General features: G+C 36.1%; 1 pseudogene; it reads left to right on the forward strand.

Annotated features, from left to right (window-relative positions):
* Window positions 1–13,413: 13,413 nt before the first annotated feature.
* LOC141520295 (creatine kinase B-type pseudogene) lies at window positions 13,414–14,504 on the forward strand (annotated as a pseudogene).
* The last annotated feature ends 8,316 nt before the right edge of the window (window positions 14,505–22,820 follow it).

Raw genomic sequence — 22,820 nt, forward strand, 5'->3', positions numbered from 1 at the left:
TTTTTCAAGGCAATGGGGTTAAGTAGATTGCCCAAGGCCCCACGGCTAGGTCATTATTAAGTGTCTGAGACCAGATTTGAACCCAGGTACTCCTGACTCCAAGGCCAGTGCTTCATCCAATACGCCACCTAGCCACCCCTCCTCTTTTTCTTTTAAAAAATTCTTTGTTTTACATGAATATCTTTCAAGGAGGAAGGAGGAGAAATAATAATGATGCAAAAAAGAAAGATATCAATAAAGCTTATTTTAAAAATTAACTATTTTTTAATTATTAAGATTCACTTGATCCGGTAGGAAAAACAGGGAGGGGAAAGAAGTTGATGCTCATACATAAGTAAAAATCACTCAATCAAACAAGATTATAGATGAGTTTTTGGTTTTTTTGAGAGAGAAATTTTTAAAAAAATTAATTCATTTGTTTTAACATTATGAATGGGAAGTATAGTAAGTATAGTAAGTTCAAATAAGTCAAATCAAGAAGTATTTACTAAGACTCTATTAATGTGCCAGACCTTGTGTTATACTCTGGTGACACAAAGAAAGGCAATATATAGTATCAACAAGGGGCTAGTCAAATTGGGAAGACAGTATGCCATTAGGTTTGTACAAATATACTGACAGGTTAAATAAAATACAGATTAAATTAGAGATAACCATACAAAAGAAGACACTCTAGCTTTAGAAAGGATCTGTAAAGGCTTCTTATAGAGGATGTGGTTTAAACTTTAGGTTTTGAAGGAAGCCAGGAGGCCTATATAAGGTGAGTAAGAATTCCAGATAAGGGGGACAACCAGTGAAAATGCTTGACATTGGGAAATGTGGTTTGAAAAGCATGTGGAGGGCAGTAAGGTGTAAATAGAGCAATAAGAATTAAAAAATAAACTCGATGTCATATTTACTAATGAAAGGATTGAGGAGAAAGGAGAAGGGAAAAAAGGGATAAAAAAATGTGAAGTGGAAAGGGAGAGAAAAGAAAAAGTCAAGCAGACAGAGAGGTCTGGAAAGTGAGAGCCAGATAGAAGACAAGTGTATTAGAGAGAAAGATGCAAAACAATAGAGAAGTGGAAAAAAAGAAATATACCAAAAGGTAAATGCACACACAAAAGGATAAGAGAAGGAGAGGCTAAGATTCTGAAGGAAACATTAGGTCAGAAAAGTTATTTTTGTCAGACCTTATTCACTTGGTCTATAGACTATACTTGTATTATTTTCCTTTGAAAGGCTTGATGATATAAGCATTGTTCTCCACACTTCAAAGCCTCTTTATCCTGCATAATTTCCTTTTAAAATGCTTATTAGATGATTTCACCATTATTCACAGCATTTCAAGTACTCTTTTCCCTAAATTTTCAGAGCCTCAGTTTCAACTATATAGAAAACTGGGATGAGGAGAAAGGAAATGATTTTCTGAGCTATGGTCACAGTAATGACTATAGCATTACTCCAAAGACCAAATGAAATTAAACTAAGGACGTGAACCTATGCTCTATTTCTGATTTAAACATGATCTCAATGTATTTTATTAACAAATTTATTCCTCATGAAAGTTTTTCATTATTAAAATGGAACAAGGAAATCAATTATGATATAGTATATATCTCAAGCTTTGTGGGGATATGATGGGACAAGTGCTTTAAAAGGTTTAACTAAGATGAAGATAGAGGGAATAAAATAAATGAATAAGAGGGAAAAAGGGAAAGGAAAAAAGATTAAAATAGGAATAGAGAGGAGAAATGAAGAGGAATGAGGAGAAAAAGAAAGGAAAACAAAACAGGAAAGAATAGGCAAAACTCTATTTGGCTTGGTTTAAAAAACACCTAACAACTAGTTTGGCTCTGAGGTCGCTTTTGAACTATGATTCTATGATCCTTCACATGAGAGCCTCTGACAAAGGGCTAATAAATATTGAAACTATTCATGAAAGGGAGCCTGGCACATATGATGGCCATCAGATGGCCAAGATGGTATATTTACACAAAGGGCATTAAGGAGCTGCTTCTTGGAGAATTATGATGGATAAGAAGACTCTGGAGAATGTACATGGTGAAGTCTAAAAATGTTGAGGTGTAATCTAGTTTCAGAATGGAGAATATGTGATGAATTCATGAAAGAGTTGACTCTGACTCAGAAGTATTTAGAAACAAAAATGAATTTAGCAGAAGCTAAAGGAGAGAGAAAATAAAGGCAACAAAGGTCGTTGGAAAGTGACTGATCCCCAATGGGATTAGCAGCAGCAGCAGCAAGAGCAGCCCCAGCATCAGCATTGATAGCCAAATAAGTAGCATAAAGAGGAAAAGCAGTATAAAGAAGAGAAATTAGGAACAGTTGTAAGCACAACTGGACTTGTAGCAGCATCCATCAAGGGTAAAGGCAGGGTTTTTATATAGGGAAGCAGCACATGATGTGTGTGTGTACAGTTAAAAAAAAGGTTAAGGAAGGAATTAGAGAGATAGGGACTGAGGTAATTCCCATTATCTCGATGAATTTACATCTCAGAAAGTTGAGGTGATTTTCACCATCTCAGTGAGTTTGGGAAAGAAGTTGAGATATTTATATCTCAGTACTCCTAGTATCTCTTTCTCATGGAATAGCCCTCTGGATAAGTTTCCAGATGACCCAAAATGGAGCTAATTAGCTAGATAACAGTGAAATGGAAATCAGACATTCACAGGATAAGCAAGGTGAATATGAATGAATATTTCCTCTACTTCACACAGACATTCTGTAACTGGTTACAGTTGACTAATAACATATCAAAAAGGAGGTTCTTTGGCTGCAGGAATATTCAGAAAGGTCGGACAGCTTCACATATGGTCTTTTTGCTTCAGTATTGTTGTGAGACCTTTGAACACCAAGCAAATGAATAGGATCCCCTACTTCATGAGTAGCCCCTTTGGGAATAATCTTTGGGATGCTAGTTCCTTGTAGAACGCTTCTCAAATGTCTAAGATCATAGCAATTTCCATTTATTAACTGAACTTTTCCTATAGCTCTTATCTTAAAGACTCTGAACCTTTGAGCCCTACATGCTTCTTTGCCTTCAGAGTATTCACCTAACTACCTATTCACCCTACTGCATGTCCTAGCTACCTTGGCCGCCTAGCTGCCTGTGCAATTGAAAGGATAGTAGGGCCACACAACTTACGTTATTCCCCTGTTTTTTTCTTATAACTGCTAATATTCTGTGTGATCATGCCACTTTTTTGAGAACAAGTACCTCCTCCTTTTCACTCTATCAATTAGCTTCAGTCAGCCAATAGTCAAGAAACATTAAGAAATTACTATGTGTCAACACTCTGCTAAATGATAGAGATACAAAAACAAGCAAATAGAATGACAATTCTGCCTTCAGGATATGGTAGCTAAGTTTGGAGTATAAGGAATAGGGACCTTTGCCCAAGTGGAAGTTGTAGTTGAACTTACCCTTGGAAGAAGGGACCTATAGAAGAGTGAGGAGGTAGCTGAGACATAGTGTTAGATATAACGGAATATGTGATATTTCCATAGTCCTCTAATGTAACTAGGGGAGGGCAATATATTTCCTGAACTCTTCTCTGGGGCAAGCTTGGTTATTATAAGTTCCTTAGCAGCAGATATTCTAACTTAAAAAAAAGCAAATAACTTAAGGGAAATATTCAGGATTTTAATTTTTTAAAAAGAGAAGAGTTAAGAGTTCTTAATAATCTGTATTAATTGATATTCTTCATCTTCATTAAACTCTAAAAGTTCTTAGTGAGTTCTTATTCTTTCTCCACTGATCCATGTCTAGTTCCTTATCTTTGGAGTGAGGATACTTAAGGTAACAGGAAGAAACTACGAGAAAAGAAGTTCTTTAGTAAATACAAATTTTTTATACTAAGATAGGTAAACTCAAGCCACAGACTGCCTTGACTAGAATAACTGAATGATCACTTTATCATGTTTACTTTTTTTTTTCTCACCTGAACCTGTCAAATGATAAAGACTTAAGGCTTCCAATTTGAGGTAGTTGGGATTGGCATCACTGCTAAGTGTGGAATGATTTTTTTTCAGTCCCTTGTATTGCTTGCTTTCTAGTCTTAGTTCAAGTTGTGGATTCCTATCTCCTATTAGAGAATTACAGACTATCAAGGAATGAAGGTTCTTAGAGGACATTTAGTCTAACTTAAATTTGAATACTACCTCTACCAGATTCTTGACAAGTGGTAATCCATTCTTTCCTTGAAGACCTCTACTGAAAGGAAGTCCACTACCTTTTGAGATAGTTAATTCTATTTCAGTTTTAGTTTTAGGGTGCCTTTTCTTTACAATAAAGAACAGTTAATGAAACAACTATTTACTTAAGCATCAACTGTGCTTAAAACATAGTCAGGCACTATGCCAGGTCATGAAAATGAAAAGACAAAAAAAAAATAACTTTCCTACTCTCAAGGAGCTTACCTTATTTGAAGAGATGATATGTATATAGATAAGTATGATATATAGGCAGAGTAATTTTGGGAGAAATATTTGCAGCTAGGAAGATCAGGAAATGGTGCTTGGGCTGAGGTTTGAGGGAATCTAAGAGGCAGAGGTGAGAAAGTGGTGTTCAGGGAATGATCTATAAAAAGGCACATGTAGACAGAAGATGAAATGTCAGATAATAGGAGTAACAAGTAGGCCAATTTGGCTTGAAGGTAGAGTGTGTGAAGGAGAATAATGTGTAATAAGACTAGAGAATAGACTAACCATAGATTGTGAATGGTCTTAACTGCCAAACAGAAGAGTTTTTATTTGATCCTAGAAGAAAGAGGACAACTGAAATTTTTTGAGCAGAGTGGGGCAATGTGGTCAGGCTTGTGGTTTAGGAGTATTACTCTGACAGCTTTAGAAAAGATAGATTCGAGATACATTTGAGACAATCCAGTTAGGAGGCTTTCATGATAGCACATACTAGAGGATCTGAACTAGGATGGGAGATGTAAGAAAAGAGAAAAGGAAATGAATATGAGAAAGATTGTGGAAGTAGAATCAATTGGCAACCTATTGAATAATGGGAATGAGAAATAACAAGAGATACATTAAGTACTTGAGAATGACGAGCAGGATTTACAGAAATAGAAATTAGGAAGAGGGGTGAGTTTTGAGGAAAAGATAATGTCTTGTGGACATGATAAATTTGAGGTGTTTAAAGGACTTTCAGTTTGAAATGTTCAATCTGTAGTTGGTGGTTCAGAAGAGACTAAGGCTGAATATATATACATATATAATTTATATATTGAGTGCCTAGGAAAACATTTATATTTTCTTTTTTTAACTTTAATTTAATTATTTATTTTTGAATTTTACAATTCTTCCCCTAATCTTGCTTCCCCCACCACCACCGAAGGCAGTCTGTTAGTCTTTACATTTTTTCCATTGATCTAAATTGAATGTGTTGAGAGAGAAATTATATCCTTAAGGAAAAAAAAATACAAGAGATATCTAAATTACATAAGATAATTTTTTTTAAATTAAAGGTAATAGTCTTTGATCTTTGTTCAAACTCCACAATACCATCTGGATACAGATGATAGTCTCCATCGCAGATACCCCCAAATTGTCACTGATTGTTGCACTGATGGAATGAGCAAATCCATTGAGATTGATCATCATCCCCATGTTGCTGTTAGGGTGTACGTTGTTCTTGTTCTGCTTATCTCACTTAGCATCAGTTCATACAAATCCTTCCAGGCTTCCCTGAATTTCTATCCTTCCTGGTTTCTAATAGAACAATAGTGTTCCATAATGTACATATACTACAATTTATTCAGCCATTCCCTAATTGATGGACATTCACTCAGTTTCCAATTTTTTGCCACCACAAGCAGAGCTGCTATGAATATTTTTGTACAGGTGATGTTTTTATCCTTTTTTCATAATCTCTTCAGGGTATAGATCCAGTAGTGGTATTGCTGGATCAAAGGGTAGGCACATTTTTATTACCCTTAAGGTGTAATTCCAAATTGCTCTCCAGAAAGGTTGGATGAATTCATAGCTCCACCAACAATATATTAGTGTCCCAGATTTCCCACTTCCCTTCCAACATTTATCACTGCCTTTTCTCATCATGTTGGCCAGTCTGAGATGGTATCTCAGAGATGCTTTAATTTGCATTTCTCTAATAAGTAATGATTTAGAGCAATTTTTTATATGATTATGGATTGTTTTGATTTCTTCATCTATAAATTGCCTCCATATATCCTTTGACCATTTGTGGGGAATGGCTAAATATATATATTTTCTTAGGCACTCCTTTCTTTCCTCTGGACTCTCTTAAATTCCTTAATTCCTTTCAAAGACCAGCTTAAGCACCATCTTCTTCTAGAGGCCTTTCCTCACCTTCCTAGCTGCAAATATCCTTTCTCAAATTACTTTGCCCATATTTCATACTTATTTGTAAACATGCCATTTTCCCAATAGAATGTAAGCTTCATGAGAGTAGGAATGTGAATTTTTTTTTCATTTTTTCATACCAAAAGCCTAGCACAGTACTGAACACATAGTTGATCCTATGTATGTATGTATGTATGTATATATGTATGTATATCAATCTCTTGAAGGCAGCTACATAGAGCTGATAATTGAACCCCTGGAATACAGTTATTCCTTCCTCATAATGTCTTTCTCCATTGTATTTTACATATACATATATATAAAAAAATATATGTATATATATATCACAAGTTTCATAAGAAACTTAATGGGAATTTGGGGCATTTTGCAGAAGTCATAGACAACATGAAATCCAGTAGAGGACACAGACTATGACTAAATATCTAGCCCAAATTTTACAGTGAAGTATTCTTATGTACCACATAAGAGAAAAAGAAAAATGTTCAGACTTCTCTGGTATGAAGAGAGGGTCAAAATTTTTTTATGTGCATTTTCTAGGTCATAGGAGTGTTGAGCTCCTGCTTCTTATAATGTGGAAGGGAGAACTGTATAATGAGATCACCAGAAGAGGAAGTTGAGAGGCAGAAAAGTAGAAACTCTAGGAGACAGCCTTGGGGTAAAATTACACTTAAAAGGTATGACATGAGAGATCACCTAATAAAAGTGAGAGATAAAAGAAAAACTAAGAGAGAGTAGTGACATGAAAACTTAAGAGAGGAAGCAGCATTAAAGAGGAGATGGTGTCAACAGTGTCAAATACTGCAGAAACTTCGATATGGATGAAATTTGAGCAAATATCTGAATTTATCAATTAAGAGACCATTGATAGCTAGAGAGAAGATTCAGTTGAATGGTGATGTTGGAAGTCAGATTGTAAAGGACTAAGAAAATGACTGAGAAGAGGAAGAATGGAGATGACCTTTTTTCGAGGATTTTGATGATAAAAGAAAGATAGATATAGGATGATAGCTTGAGGAAATTCAAGTGAATGTATTTTAAAGATGAAGATATGGGAATGTTTGTAGACTGTAGAAAGGAGTCAGTAGACAGGAAGGACTTGAGGATTGGGGGAGAAAGAGAGAGAAGTGGAGAGGAAAGAGGTGAAACAGATACTGTGAATGGAATCCAGAAATCTAGTGGGGAATGGGGTTTGCCTTGGTGAGTAAGAGGCTATAATCAGATTCTAGGGTACAGATGGAAGGAATGAAGGATAATAAAAGGGTTTTTGAGAAGTAGAATAGATAATAGAGTAACCTTTATTTTCTTTTTAAAATATGAGGTCAGGAGTTTTGCTGAGAGAGAGTAGCTGGGAAGAATACCAGAAGAATACAGTGGAGGGACAATTAGGGAAGACAAATGATTACATTTTGGAAGAGAGTGCCCTGTTAAGACTAGTTAACCAATGATACCATGATAGTTGTATAATTTTTTCTAGCTCTGTTTAGTTGCATTTTGTATAAGGATAGGAAGAAAGGTATGAGAGGTAATCTAGTGTTGGGGTTTGATAAGATATGAGTGACAACAGGACAAGGGACCAAGGAATTCAAGAATAGAAAGGATTATGTAAAGCTGAATTAATTATAATTATAGGATCACAATTAGAAAAGAAGGAAAGTAAAGCAAGAGCAGAGGAGATGGTCTGGGAAAATACTGAGAAATGGAAAGACTGAGGAACATGATGGGGATAAAGGATAGGTGTAGGAGGGATGAAACACAGAGAGAGATGGAATGATAGGAAGTTATTGTTGGATACAAGAATTTCAGAGTTCATCATGAAAGTGGAGTATTTGTTCATAAATCATAGAATAAAGATAAGGAAGGAATTTTAGAAACCATCTAGTTGAAATTCCTGATTTTTCACACAGAATAAATAGCAAAGCTGGAATTTTTATCTAGATTTTCTGATGCAAAATCCATTGTCCTTTCATCTATATGACATGGTGTATCTATTGATATAAAATGTACCTCAAATGCTTCATTGTGGTATGGAAGTGACTCTTGTTCTTGAAGGCTGTGCCAGCAGAGTATAAGTTCTTACTGGCTATAAAGATATCATGTATACACCCAATGATGAGTTTTACATCTATATTTATCTGTTGTCTGACAATCACAGCTAGCTAAGTGATGACAGAGCTGGAACTAGAACAGGATCACTGGTGTTTCATACTTTTCAGCCATTTTTAAGTTGTGTATGAATCTTCATGATGCTATATGGAATTTTCTTGGCAAAGATACTGGAGTGGTTTGCCCATTTCCTTCTTCAGTTCTTTTTACAAATGAGGAAACTGAGACAAAAAGGTAAAGTGACTTGCTCAGGGTCACACAACTAGTAAGTTGTGTAGTAAGTGGTCTGAGACCAGATTTGAACTCAGGAAGATGAATCTTCCTGATTCCAAGTCCTGTGCTCTATCTTCTTATACCACATTGATGCCTTAAAATTCATCATAGGTACTGAAATTTAGTATATGGCAAAGCACAGTCAGAGATTTCTGCCAGTGTTATGGAACTGAATAAAAAACTGGAGATCTAGAGGTCATGTTATTTGTCACAAAAACAAAAGTTGAGCCCCCAGGTCCATGGTTCTCAAATCTTTGCCCAAATATTAGCCTTATTATATGGTGTTAGTTGAACATCAACTAAGAACTGTGTTGTATTTTCTCTTATATTCACTCCTTTGATTGCTCTCGGGATGATTGATCAGGGGGTATAGGCAAGTGAACTGTGTCTTTCCTAGGACATCTGGGTTTGAAGTAACCCATGTATTGCATGAGTCTGAGAGAGACTGTGGGCTATTATTATTATTATTATTATTATTATTATTACTTACCTATCAAGTGAAGAATCTGTAATCTCAACAATTCTCAGAAATTCTCCCCAAAGTGTACATCTCTCCACAGCTCATTCATATCTGCTTATTCTGTGTCTTTCTCATCCTCCCCAAGTGCAACACAGAAACTCCATCCCCCATGCTGAATGTCTTTCAAAGATAATCTGGGAGTACTCTAACTGTCCACCTATCATTACTTTCTCTTACTACATGATTAGCACATCTCTTTCTGTCATCAATTTTTTGATGACATTCTTTCTTCATATTCTTCTTTGGAGCTCTTCAGTGGTTATATATGACAGTCACACACATTCACCTTTGCTTTTGTATGGTGCTTCACAGGCAGTTATACTGCACAACTCACTGACATAAAGTAAGATAAGTAAAATGTTTTGAAAAGATTAGTCCTTAATTGTTATGAGTGACTTGGGAGTCAGTAAAAATGCTTTGTAATTTCCCAAAGGCAATTGAAGTTACTGATAACTTTCTTTTAAATTCTGGGGTCTATCTCATTGTCCATCTGTGTTACATTTGTATCCATTTAGATGCATGTTGAAATTTGGGCAAAAGACATTCATGCAATTGGTCTTTCCTGAATGGACAAGTCAAAATTGCTCAAGTGATAATAAATATTTTTGATGAGATTTTGCAAGGTCCTGGGACTTGATTCAATAAAGAATAATGAGCATTCCAGGGGCAGACTCAAGATGGCAGCATGAAGCTAGGAAGCTCCTAGAACTTTTCCCAAAACAACTTTAAATGAACCATCTAAACAGACTTTAAAGTGGCAGAAAGCACAAAAAACAGTGTGAAACTCAAAATATTGTGGATGAATTTCACCATAAAAAAAGGAGACTTCCTGTCTCATGTGGATAAAAGGGAAGTATAGCCTAGTATAGGGTGGAGAGCTGGAAAGCTGGTGGGAGACTCTTAGCCACAGTACAACTCAGGACTGGGCACAGCAAGCCAGTGGTACAGTAGACCAGCAGCAGGAGTTCCAATCCCAGCTTGGAGGACAAAGTTCAAGCCCTAGGAACTGTGGGGCAACAGACAGCACTGAGTTGGGGGTGACACCTGTAATACCACAGGCAATACAGTAAGACAGGGTTCAGACCCTTGAGACCAGCACAAAAAGTTTGAGACTATGCCTCCTTTACTCCAGGAGTAGAGCTCAACTTATCAAAGTGAACAACCCCCCCCCCCAAAGCATAAACCATATAGTTACTATTCTGATCAGAATGATAAAAATGCCATCTCAGAAGAGGAAGACTATATGTGAAGTCTCAAAGAGGTTTTTGAATTGATCTCAAATCTAAAAAGACCTCTTGGAAGAGTTTTAAAAACCAACAAAGACAGGAAGAAAAATGGAGAAAAGAAATGAGAGTCATGCAGGACAGTTATGAAAAATTGACTGAAGAAAATGATACCCTTAAAAGTGAAATTGACTAACTGGAAAAGGAATATAATTTTTTTGACCAAGCGGAAAAGGAATATAACTCATCAAAAAGTAAAGCTGACCAACTGGAAATGAAGTGTAACTCATCAAAATGTAAAATAAACCAACTAGAAAAGGAATGTAATTCATTAAAATGTAAAATTAGCCAACTAGAAAAGGAAGCACAAAAAATAACTGAAGAAAATAAAGGCCTAATAAATAGAATTGGACAAATGAAAATTAGTGACTGAGACACTAAGATTCCAACCAAAAAAATTAAAAGGCTAAGAAAATAGAAGAAAATGAAAGGTACCTCTTAGAAAAATGACCAAACTGGAAAATAGTTTTAGGAGAGATAATTTATGAATTGTTGGTCTACCTGAAAGCCAAGATCAGAAAGTGAGCCTTCACAATATCATGCAGGAAATCACCACAGAAAACTGCCTTAATACCCTAGATTAAGAAGATAGTCTTTGAAAGAATCTATTTATTGATCACCCCCAGAAAGACTCTAAGGAATATTTTAACCAAATTTCAGAATTATCAGTTAAAGTAGAAAATACACAAGTTGCCAAAAAGAAACAATTTAAATACCAGGTATCCATAATCAGGAATACAAAGGATTTATTAGCTTCAATATTAAGGATCGGGGGCTTAGAATATGTTATTTTGGAAGGCAAAGGCACTTGGATTACAACCAAGAATCAACTATCCTACAAAATTTAGCATGTTCTTTCATGAGAAAAGATGAACTTTAAAACTTTAAGATCAAAACTGAACAGAAAATTTGATCTTCAAATACAAGACTTAAGAGATGCATAAAAAGGTAAATGGAAAGAAAAAAGCTGTTGATTAATAAGACTAAGAAAAATATTTTTCAACTAAATGGGAAGACAATATCTACAACTCTTGGTCATATTTTTCTTAAGATACTTGAAAGGAATGTAATTAGACAGAAGGTACAGGTATATAATGATCATAATGTGATGAGAGTTGTATTTCTATTGTAACACCTGTTGGGACAATATTTAGACAGAGGGTGTGGGTATAAGTTGATTATGATGTGATGCTGTTTCTGGCTTTTGAGAATTGTATTTCTATCAGGGTAGTTGAAAGGAGTATACTTTGACAGAGGGTGTGGGTATGACAGGTATAAAGATATGAAAAAAGGATTAGACTTAGAGGAAAAGGTGTAGGCATTAGAGGATAATTAACACCACATGAAGAGGTACAAAGGACCTCATATAATAGAGGGAAGTAGGGAGAGTTTAAAAATTGAGTAAATTTTAACTCTCAACAGATTTGTCTCAAATTGCAAATATTATACATTCCCAATTGGTTTAGAAATTTATTCTACTCCACAGAGCAGTAGGAGAGAATAGGGGAAAGGACAGTGTGAGACAGACAGCAGTCAAAAGCAGAGCATTGTTGAGGAGGGATAAGAGGAAAGAAAAAAAAAGAAATACAAATAAGGGGAACCTAGGATGAAGGGAAAGAAAAAGTTTTGTACAAATAAAACCAACGCAACTAAGATTAGAAGGAATGCAGAGACCTGAAAAACCTTTTTGACAGCTAATTTTTCTAATAAACAACTCATTTCTAAAATATATAGAGAACTGAGTCAAATTTATAAGAATACAAATCATTCCCCAATTGATAAATAGTCAAAAGTTTTGGACAGGGAATTTTCAGGTAAAGAAACTAGTCTTCTATCATATGTAAAAATGCTCCAAATCATTAATGATCAGAAAACCAAAACAACTAAACAAACTCAAACAACTCTGAGGTACTACCTCAAACCTGCCAGATTGGCTAAAATGTCACAAAATGGGAAAAAAAAGATCAATATTGGAGAGGGTTTGGGAAAACTGGGACACTAATGAACTGTTGGTGGAGTTGTGAACTGAGCCAAGCATTCTTGAGAACAGTTTGGAACTGCTTAAAGAACAACAAAACTGTACATACCTTTGGTCCAGTAATACCACTACTAGATCTCTATCCTAATGAGATCATTTAAAAAAAGAGGAAAAGGTCCTCATGTAAAAAAATTTTTTTTTTAAAGCAGCTCTTTCTATAGTGACAAACAACTGGAAATTGAAAGAATGCCCATCAATTGGGAAATGGCTTTACAAGTTATGATATACAATTGCTAAGACTGATATTATCCTATAACTGTGTAACTTCTTTTTTAAAAATTTAAAAAATTTTATTTATTCATTTTTTCCAACCATATGCAATGGTAATTTTCAACTATCATTTTTTTGAGGTTTTGAGTTCCACATTTTTCTCCCTTTCTCCCTTCCTTCCCCCCTTCTCAGTGAAAGAAAGCAATCTAATATAGGTTCTACATGTAGATCCATATTGATCATCTTGTGAAAGAAGAATCAAATCCAAATGAAAGAAAAGAACATTAGGGAGAGAAAAAAATGACATAATACATAAAATAACTTTTAAAAATTGAAGATTGGGGGGTGGCTAGAGCACCGGCCTTGGAGTCAGGAGTACCTGGGTTCAAATCTGAACTCAGACACAATAATTACCTAGCTGTGTGGCCTTGGGCAAGCCACTTAACCCTATTGCCTTGAAAAATCTAAAAAACAAACAAAAAACCCCCCCCAAAAATTGAAGATGGTAGAACTTGACGACTGAGCTCAAGCTCAAAGTTACTCATTGACCTGAGATCTTAGCACTGCAGCAGCAGTATCTTCTGAACCTCTTGCCTTCTGCGACCCTTAAAGCACCCTGGCCTCCTGCCACCATGCTATTCTCCAATAATCAAAACATGGTGAAGTCCTACTTCCCCACTGAGGAGGAATATCCTGACCTCTCCTTGTACAACAACCACATAGCTAAGATTTTGACTCCAGAACTTTATGAAAAACTGTGGAATAAGGCTACATCTAGCAGCTTCATTGTGAATAATGTTATCCAGACTGGTGTGGACAACCCAGGGCACCCAGTCATCATGATTGTGGGCTGTGTGTGCTGAAGATGAAGAGAGTTCTAATTGTTTTATCCTACCATGGAGGACTGACATGGAGGCTACAAGTCTTCAAATTAGTATTAGACTGATTTTAACCCTGTCAGGGTGAGTGTCAGGATGACTTGGATCCCAACTATGTGTTGAGTTCTCATGTTTGAACTGGTTGGAGCATCTGAGATTCTGCCCCACACACACACACACTGTAGCTGGGCCATAAAGAAATTCTTTGTAGAAGCTCTGGTCAGCCTGGAAGGTGATGGGAAGTACTTTACTTTGAAGAACATGATTGAACAGTAATAGCAGTGACTTATTGCTGACCACTTTCTCTTCGACAAGCTTGCCTCCCCATTCCTCTTGGTCTCTGGTATGGCCTGAGACTTCCAGGGATATTTGACACAATGACAACAAGATCTTTCTTGTGTGAATCAATGAAAGGGTCATCTCCATGGGGGGGGTGTAATATGAAGGAGGTGTTTATTTACATGAACTTCAATGGACTCACCCAGATTGAAACACTTTTTAAGATCAAGAACTATGAGTTCATGTGGAACGCCCATCTGTATTATATCCTGACATGCCCCTTCAACCTGGGCACAGATCTGTGAGCAGGTGTCCACATCAAACTTTCCCACCTGGGCAAGCATGAGAAATTTGGTGAGATGCTGAAGAAACTGAGATTTCAGAAAAAGGGGATAGGGGGTTTGGACACAGCAGCTGTGAGTGGTGTCTTTGATATCTCCAATGTTGACCAACTGGACTTCTCAGAGGTGGAACTAGTGCAGATGGTGGTGAAGTTGCTCATTGAGATACAGAAGTGTTTGGAGCAGTGTCAGTCTGTCAACGATCTTATGGCAGCCCAGAAATGAGCAGTTCCCCCTAACTCCCAAATTCCATGCTTCCTAATTTATTGGATGAATGAATAAATCATCTTTTCCCTCTGTGGTGTCCTGGGGGACTCCAGATGCAGTCCCCTTAATCATGCTGTAGAGAAATCTTTTTTCCTTCCTATGGTATTAGAGTTTTATGATGACTGAGATGTTGCTGAATACTGAAATAATAAACTATTGTTTTGACCTGAAAAAATTGAAGATAGTAAGCTTTGGTCTGCTTTTTAAACTCTACAGTTCTATCTGTTGATATGGATGGTATTTTCTATTTTCTGGTATTTTCAGAATTATCTTTGATTATTGTACTGCTGAAATGAACAGGTGATCACTATTAAGTCTGTATCCCAAAGAGATCACAAAAAGAGTAAAAAATCCACATACACAAAAATATTCATAGCAACTCTTTTCATAGCATCAAAGAACTGGAAATTGAGGGGATGCCTATGAATTGTGAATTGGAGAATGACTGCATAAATTGTGGTATGTGAATGTGATGAAGCACTATTATTCTATAAGTAATCATGAGGGATGAGATTTCAGAAAAGCCTGGAAAGACTTGCATGAACTGATGCTAAGTGAGCAAAACAAGAAAAATATTATACATATTAACAGCAACATTGTGAAATGATCAACTATGATGAATGTAACTCCTCTCAGGACAATCCTGAGAGATGTTACAAAAAAAGGCCATCTATATTCAGAGAAAAAGCTATGGAGTCTGAATGCAGAGCAAAACAAATTATGTTCACTTATTTTTAGGTTTTTTTTTTTTTTGCAAGGCAATGGGTTTAAGTGGCTTGGCCAAGGCCACACAACTAGGTAATTATTAAGTATCTGAGGCCGGATTCGAACTCAGGTACTCCTGACTCCAGGACCGGTTGGTGCATTGTCCACTGCACCACTGCCCCCGAAATTCTATGTTCTAGGGTCCTTCTACACTTATATATTCTTGTATTCTAAGGACCCTCTCATCTCTAACAATCTTTACTCTTTTATTCTGTGTACTGTGTTCTAATATTTTGTATTTCAGGGTGGCTAGGTGGCACCAGCCCTGGAGTCAGGAGTACCTATGCCTAATTTGGAAATATGTTAAACAAGACTGTACATATATAACTGTATCAGATTGTTTCCTGCCATGGGGAGGAGGAAGGAAAGGAAAGATGATAGAAAAATGTGGAATTCAAAAGTTTGCAAAAGGATAAATACTGAAAAATTATCTTTGAATGTAACTGGAAAAACTAAAAAAAATAAATAAAGGAAAAAAATTACACCTGCAAGTAGGAACATCTATAGGAACTTAACAAGGCACAGGAAATCAATCTCTCCTTGATTTGGCTTCCTTTAAGTCCCAACTAAAATATCATCTTCTACTGAAGTCTTCCTCAATCCCTCTTAATTCTAGTGCCTTTTCTCTATAATATTTATCATTCATCTTACATATAGCTTGCTCTCTCTATATATTTGTTTACATATTGTCTCTCTCATGAAATTATAAACTCCTTGTGGGAAGGGGGCTGTCTTTTGTCTTTTTTTTTGTATACTCATTATCTTGCACACTGTCTGGCACATAAATAAATACTTAATAAATGTTGATTCATAGATAGATCTGGACTTAGTACTGAGATATCCAAATATTTTTGGAAAGCACACACCTCCTTGCTTCATGTATAACTTGATATTTGGGGAGATATCGAACAATATCGTTTCTCTTATACAAATGCTAGGAAATTTGTAGAGGATATGTGTGGATAACTAGGATAACTACCTTCATCAAAGATACTCTGAATTGTATACATATAACCTTAAAGATTTTGTATAGATGGAAGAGTATGAATATACATAAGTAGTTGATATCTTTGCTATTTAAAAAAACCCCAATATAGTTCAAGATTTTCCCCCATGACTTTAGAACCTTCCCTTCTATATCTTTTCCTTGTATATCTCCCCTTCAGTACCCTCAGACTTATTTTATCTCTACATGTATTCCATGTAGTTAATCCAATTATTTGCTTTTCCCATTTTTCTTTGCTTTAGTACCATTTCTATAATGTGTTTTTAGGCATCTTATTTGATGTTTTATTGTCTTTATTGGTTCTATGACAAGGCTAATCTACCCTATACAATAACCAAACATGTCTATCCTTCCCTATAGGATGTCTAATCTATTACATCAGGTCATATGATTAGGATTCCATCCTCATGGAGGAATTGAGGTTTCTGGTAAAATGGCAACATTACCCTAGATTTATCTGGTAAGATCAGCCCCTAGAGCTAATTTTCATTATCTCTGTAAATCCCTGTTCTTAACCTGGGGTTCATGAATTTTTTTGACATATATTTTGATATAATTGATTTCTTTTGTAATCATATGTATTTTATTTTATACATGCAAATTTTGTTTTATACATATAAATGATCCTCTCATTTATACATATACATATTCTGAGGATTCCATGGGCTTTACCCAGATTGTCAAAGGGTTCCATGGCATCAAATAATAAGATTGGTTGATTGGTTGATTCTTATCCCTCATTACTGAGGAGGACCAAAATGACATCATTATGTTAGAGACAAATTACAGTATGTCAATTGTGGTCGATCAGACCAATATGAGCTCAGAATACTCTACCACAGATGGGGCACAAATAGTTCATGTGAACACTTGGGATGTTTCCTCTAAATTTACCAATCTCAATTCCTTTGAGCTGCTTCAGTTCTGCCTTGCCCATACAGCATAGTACCCTCACTGATGAGGACATGCCATGCTGGGTGGTCTGGTGCCCATGTCTTCCATGCTGTGCAATCAATTCCAAAATTCTTTTTTTTTCTTTTTAGGTTTTTGCAAGGCAAACGGGGTTAAGTGGCTTGCCCAAGGCCACACAGCTAGGTAATTATTAAGTGTCTGAGACCAGATTTGAACCCAGGTACTCCTGACTCCAGGGCCGGTGCTTTATCCACTACGCCACCTAGCTGCCCCCAATTCTACAATTCTTAAGAGAGACTTTCAGGGTGTCCAGGTATCACTTCTTCTGACCCCATTGTGAGTGCCTGTCCTGTGTGAGTTCTCCCTAAAATATCTTTTTGGCAAGAGTATGTTTGACATACTAACAATGAGACCTGCCCATTGCAGTTGTGTTCTCTGTAGTAACAACTGAATGCTGGGCAGTTTAGCTTAAGAAAGCACCTCAGTGTCTGGTATCTTCTCCTGCCAGGTGATCTTAAGAATCTTCCTAAGACAATTTAAATGGAAGCAATTTAGTTTCCTGACATGGCGCTGGTAGACTGTACCAGTTTCACAGGCATATGAGGTCAGCACAATGGTTCTGTAGACCTTCAGTTTGGTAGTCAGTCTAATACTTCTTCTCTCCCACACTTTCTTTCGTAGCCTCCCAGATTCTGAGTTAGTTCTGGCAACGCCTATGTCAACCTCATTGTCAGTGTGTACCTCCTCGTAAAGGACACTGCCAAGGTAAGTGAACTAAACTCAAAACTTCTCTATTTGCTGTAATTAATGGTTCTACATATGGATGGTGTGGTGTTGGCTAATGAAGCACCTGTGTTTTCTTGGTGTTAATTGTTAGATCAAAATTAGCACAAGTGACAGGGAACTGATCTATTTGTTGTTTGCATCTCAGCTACAAAGACTGCAAAGATAATTCCTGCAGGACTGATAAGATGATGTGACCTCCTAGAAAAAAAGGTGGATCTAGGATCTAGATCATTCACTCTTTGATTATCAAAACCAGGTTGATACTTCTGCTTGCTGAGATAAAGTGACAAATTAGTTCCAATGAATATGGTACTCTTAGCATCTAACCTTCCTATTGAATTAGGATCAGGTTAGTTACTAACAGTGCCACCTAGTGGTTAAATCAACAACTTTAATTGGTTAGGTAGTTATTTTCATTATTAAATTTAAAACACCTATTGTTTGCATCTTTTGTTTCTATATTGCTTCTATATCTGGATATTCTTCCCTTGACTCAGTGAACTATCCTTTGAAATAAAGAATTTTTAAGGGATGGAAAGAGGAAAATAAAAGCATTTAAACAAAAATTGACCAACTATCAACTGAGTCCAATGGGATATGCAATATTTCACACCCATGCTCCCCCTCCTAATCTCTGCAAAAGAGGAAGGGAAATACCTTTTTTCAACTCTTTTACAGAGTTTCCAGCTTCTTGACCATTTTAATTACACAGCATTTAGTTTCATTTGTTTGTCCCTCTCCATTAGTGATCATGTATATTGTTTTCTTGGTTGTGAGTGATTACTTCACTTTGCATTAGTTCATATAGGTCTTCCTAGACTTTCCTGTGCCTTGTATCCTTCATTATTTCTTATAGCACAGTTATATTTCCTTACATTCACATACCTAAATTTGTTTATTCATTTTTATTAATTTTCCTACAGGTATACATCTATTTTTGTTTCAGATTCTTTGCTTCTACACATACACACACACACACACACACATTTTGCTATGAATATAAGTCATCTCCCCCAAATCATTTTGTCCATATATTTACACCCATGTGTAGCACAAATATTTTGATGATTTTGAATGAATTAGTAACTGGTCAACTTAGTCAAAATTATCAAAGCAGTTGTATATATATATAAAAAATCTGATGCAGGCTATCTTTTGAAAACAGTAAATTACCTGCCTCACCATTTCCATTTGGTATATTTTTTTTTATTTAGAAATGTAAACTTTTTATTTCATGAGAAGTTGAGATACGGTAGTGGAGCAGGAAACTTGGAGCTAAGATCTGCAGAGCTACTAATGACTGGGATGATGGAGGATTAAGGGTGAAGAAGGGACTGAGGTGATGAATCTAGTATTTGGAAAAAATATGTCACAGAGATACTAAAGGGATGTTGAAGTTAATCAGCTATCATTACTGTGAGAACAATACAAAGATTTTACCTTGAATTAATTAAATAAATAAATTAATTAAATAAATTTCTCCTTCAAGAATGAGGGATTGAGAGAAATCATCCAATTGATCTGAGGATGGAGCAGAGTGGAGAAGAAAAGATGGTCCTCTTAAACTATAACTGCTTTGTGTATTTATAATTTGTCTTCCTGAATATAGTTTGTATTTTGATATTTCCTGCATTATAATCAAAAGGTATATATCCTCTCTAAGTGATTGGTTGAGAGATAAAAAATTTGTATAATATAGTGAGAAGAAGAACAGCTTTAGAAGAATGAAAAGCTGGTACTGGTATCAAAGTTCAAGTCTAATTGGAAAATAATTTTTTGTCCTTTGGGCAATAAGGAACAAACTCACTGAAAATGTGGGAAGATCATTTTTTAGAGGATGTCATTGGTTCTTTCTTTTTTTTTTTTTGATCTTTGCAAGGCAAATGGGGTTAAGTGGCTTGCCCAAGTCCACACAACTAGGTAATTATTAAGTGTCTGAGACTGGATTTGAATCCAGGTACTCTTGACTCCAGGGCTGGTGCTTTATCCACTGTGCTACCCTATGTCTTTGGTTATTTCAAATGGCAAAAGATATGGTTAAAGAAGTGGGATGGGAGACCACTGAGGCTAAGAATGAGTTTTCTTTTCTTTTTTTTTTGAATAATCATTCCTCCTACATTTCTCTTATCTATTGCAATAGATATTGCATGGAACTATAAAAACCGAGAGTTTTACATTAGAATGAATGAATATTTGAAAACTTTTTCTAAGGCCCAAGGTATATGGTCTTAAAATTGGGTGTGAACTGTATGTGTTCCGTGCTGTTGATAAAACTGAATAGTTAAGAAACTTCAGTTGAATTTGTTGAGACTGTCAATATGACCAGGAGATAAATGATCTGTTTTTGTAGATTAAAATTAATAACTTTTACCCAAGATATGGTTTAATTATTCCTCTCCAGGGAAAAGTTTTAAATTGTAGCTCTCTCTCTAGGACAAGATGAATGATAGAGAAAAAAATATAAAATAAAAAGTGTAATGCGGAGAAAAAAAGGAACTTTGGAAGCATAGAAAAGTTGGAGAACTTCAAAAACAATGTGTATAATTTATTACATAGGTTTTCAAAAAATGAAGTTTGAAATCAAAATTTGCTGTTTTATATTGAATGCTCTCTTTATAGTCTACTGTTTATGTGAAAGTGTTCTCTTTTTTCTTTTCTGTTTGTGCTTAAGTTTAAAATGAATAATAAAAAAAGGAAATATCCTTACTTTACCATAGATCTAGTAGTATCAAACTCAAATAGAAACTGGGACCACTAATCCACACAAAAGCATTTTGACATGCTGCATATTGGCTTATCTTTTTAAATGTAATGTTATTTATATTTTATTGTATTTTTATTTGTTTTCTTAAATATTTCCCAATTACACTGTAATCAGGTCCTAGCTATATTCAAATATTATGGGCCTCATGTGGCCTATGGGACTATGTGTCTGAAATCTCTGAAGAATTCTCTTCAATATCATACAGTTTCTTTGTCTCTAAACTCATAAAAGGTTGATCCCTGAAGAATGCTAGATCTTTGAATGAGTATGAGTTCTGTTGGGGAACCAAACTTGGGTACTCCTCTCTATTGTTAAGCCACCCTAGATCCCCCAGCCATGTTGATTAAAAAATGTTCTTGCTCCCCTTGGTCTCTCCCATGGAGGCAGACTTCAACTCACCCCTCTGCCCTGGAAACATAATCAGGATCTCTGCTCTCCTGCCAGTACCCACAGGGAGGGATCCCTGTCCCTCTTCTTCCACTCATTGGGCATGAGCTCACTTCTCACCCTCAGATGCAGCCCAGGTTGTATCTGGATAGCACAGCTCTTCCTGCAAGTGTAGAGGGTCCTTTACTCTTCCCTTGTTCGGTTGTCCCTCTCCTGCCACTTTGTGAAGTGAAGTTCCAGAGGCCATGGTTATCCCCAAGGCTTGCTTGTTGATCTAACAGTCATCTTAGAGATCCATGCATTTCAGTCAGGTCAAACTTCTGCCCTTAGACAGTGAGTCTTTCCTGAGGTTCTCCCAAGTCTTTTTTCATAGGAGGACAACTACTTTACCTCCCTCCCCCACTTTTGTTAATTTTTGCTGCTCTACATTCACTTTGAGGCTTATATTCTTTTTTTTTTTGGTGGATGAAATCTGTAGAGTTTGGAGTTTTCTGACCTATGCTGCCATCTTCCCAGAATCAAGGGTATTTTCTATAATACCTAATAAGGATGGAGGGATAAAGAGCAGGAACATAGGAGACTTAACCCTTATGGTATTAATTCTAGAAAGATACTTGGAAGAGTTAGTGTCCAGTGTCTGAGTTTATAAGCCTTCATAATGGTTCCTGGAGCCTTACTGACCAAAGCTCTTTTTATGGTCAAAGGAAGGGTAAAGTGACCTGCTCAAGTTCACTTAGCTAGCAAGCAGTTGGTAAGATTGGCAAGATTAAAGTCTAAGTTCAGTACCTTATCCATTTTACCACTTGTGATTTAAGCACCTGGAAATATTTTGCTCACAATCATATACACATACACACAGAAAAACACACACGCATCTATTTGACTAAGTTTTTTTAAAAAATGGAATCTATTGAGAGCATTTGCATTTTTGTGAAATAACTTTTTAAAAATATTTATTTATTCTTATTTTGTAAAAATAATGTCTTTTTATACATTAATAATATATTCTTGTTCAAGAGTAAACAAAATACTCCCTCCCCCCAAAAAATATAGACTCGCTTGAGCGATAAAGTAAAGGGGAGAGAAAAAATTAAAATAAAAAAATAATAATAATTGTAGCCTGGTGCAATGGACGGAGCACCAGCCCTGGAGCCAGGAACACCTGAGCCCATATCCAGCCCCATACACCAAACAATCACCTAGCCGTGTGACATGCAAGCCACTCCAACCCCACTGCCCTGCAAAAACCAAAAAAAGAAAAAAAAAGACCCAAAATAAAATAAAATAGTAATAATAGTAGGGGTGGCTGGGTGACAGACAGAGCATTGGCCCTTGAGCCAGGAGTACCCGGGTCCAAATTTGGCCTCAGACACCCAACAATCACCCTGCTATGAGGCCTCAGGCAGGCCACCCAGCCCCATTTGCCCTGCACCCCCCAAAATAATAATAATAAAAAATGTGCTTCAGTCTTTGTTCCAACACCAACAACTCTGTCATAGGTGGATCACATTCTTTATGATAAATGCATTGCAAAAGTTACTTCCATATTTTTTTCACTTTTGCCATTGCTGATCGCAATTCCCTCCTTTCGTATTTCTCCACTACCATGTACTATATTTTCTCTCTCCTTTCACTCTGACTCTGCTGTAGGGTA

Source organism: Macrotis lagotis, chromosome 4 (assembly GCF_037893015.1).
Source record: "Macrotis lagotis isolate mMagLag1 chromosome 4, bilby.v1.9.chrom.fasta, whole genome shotgun sequence".
Taxonomy (NCBI): Eukaryota; Metazoa; Chordata; class Mammalia; order Peramelemorphia; family Peramelidae; genus Macrotis; species Macrotis lagotis.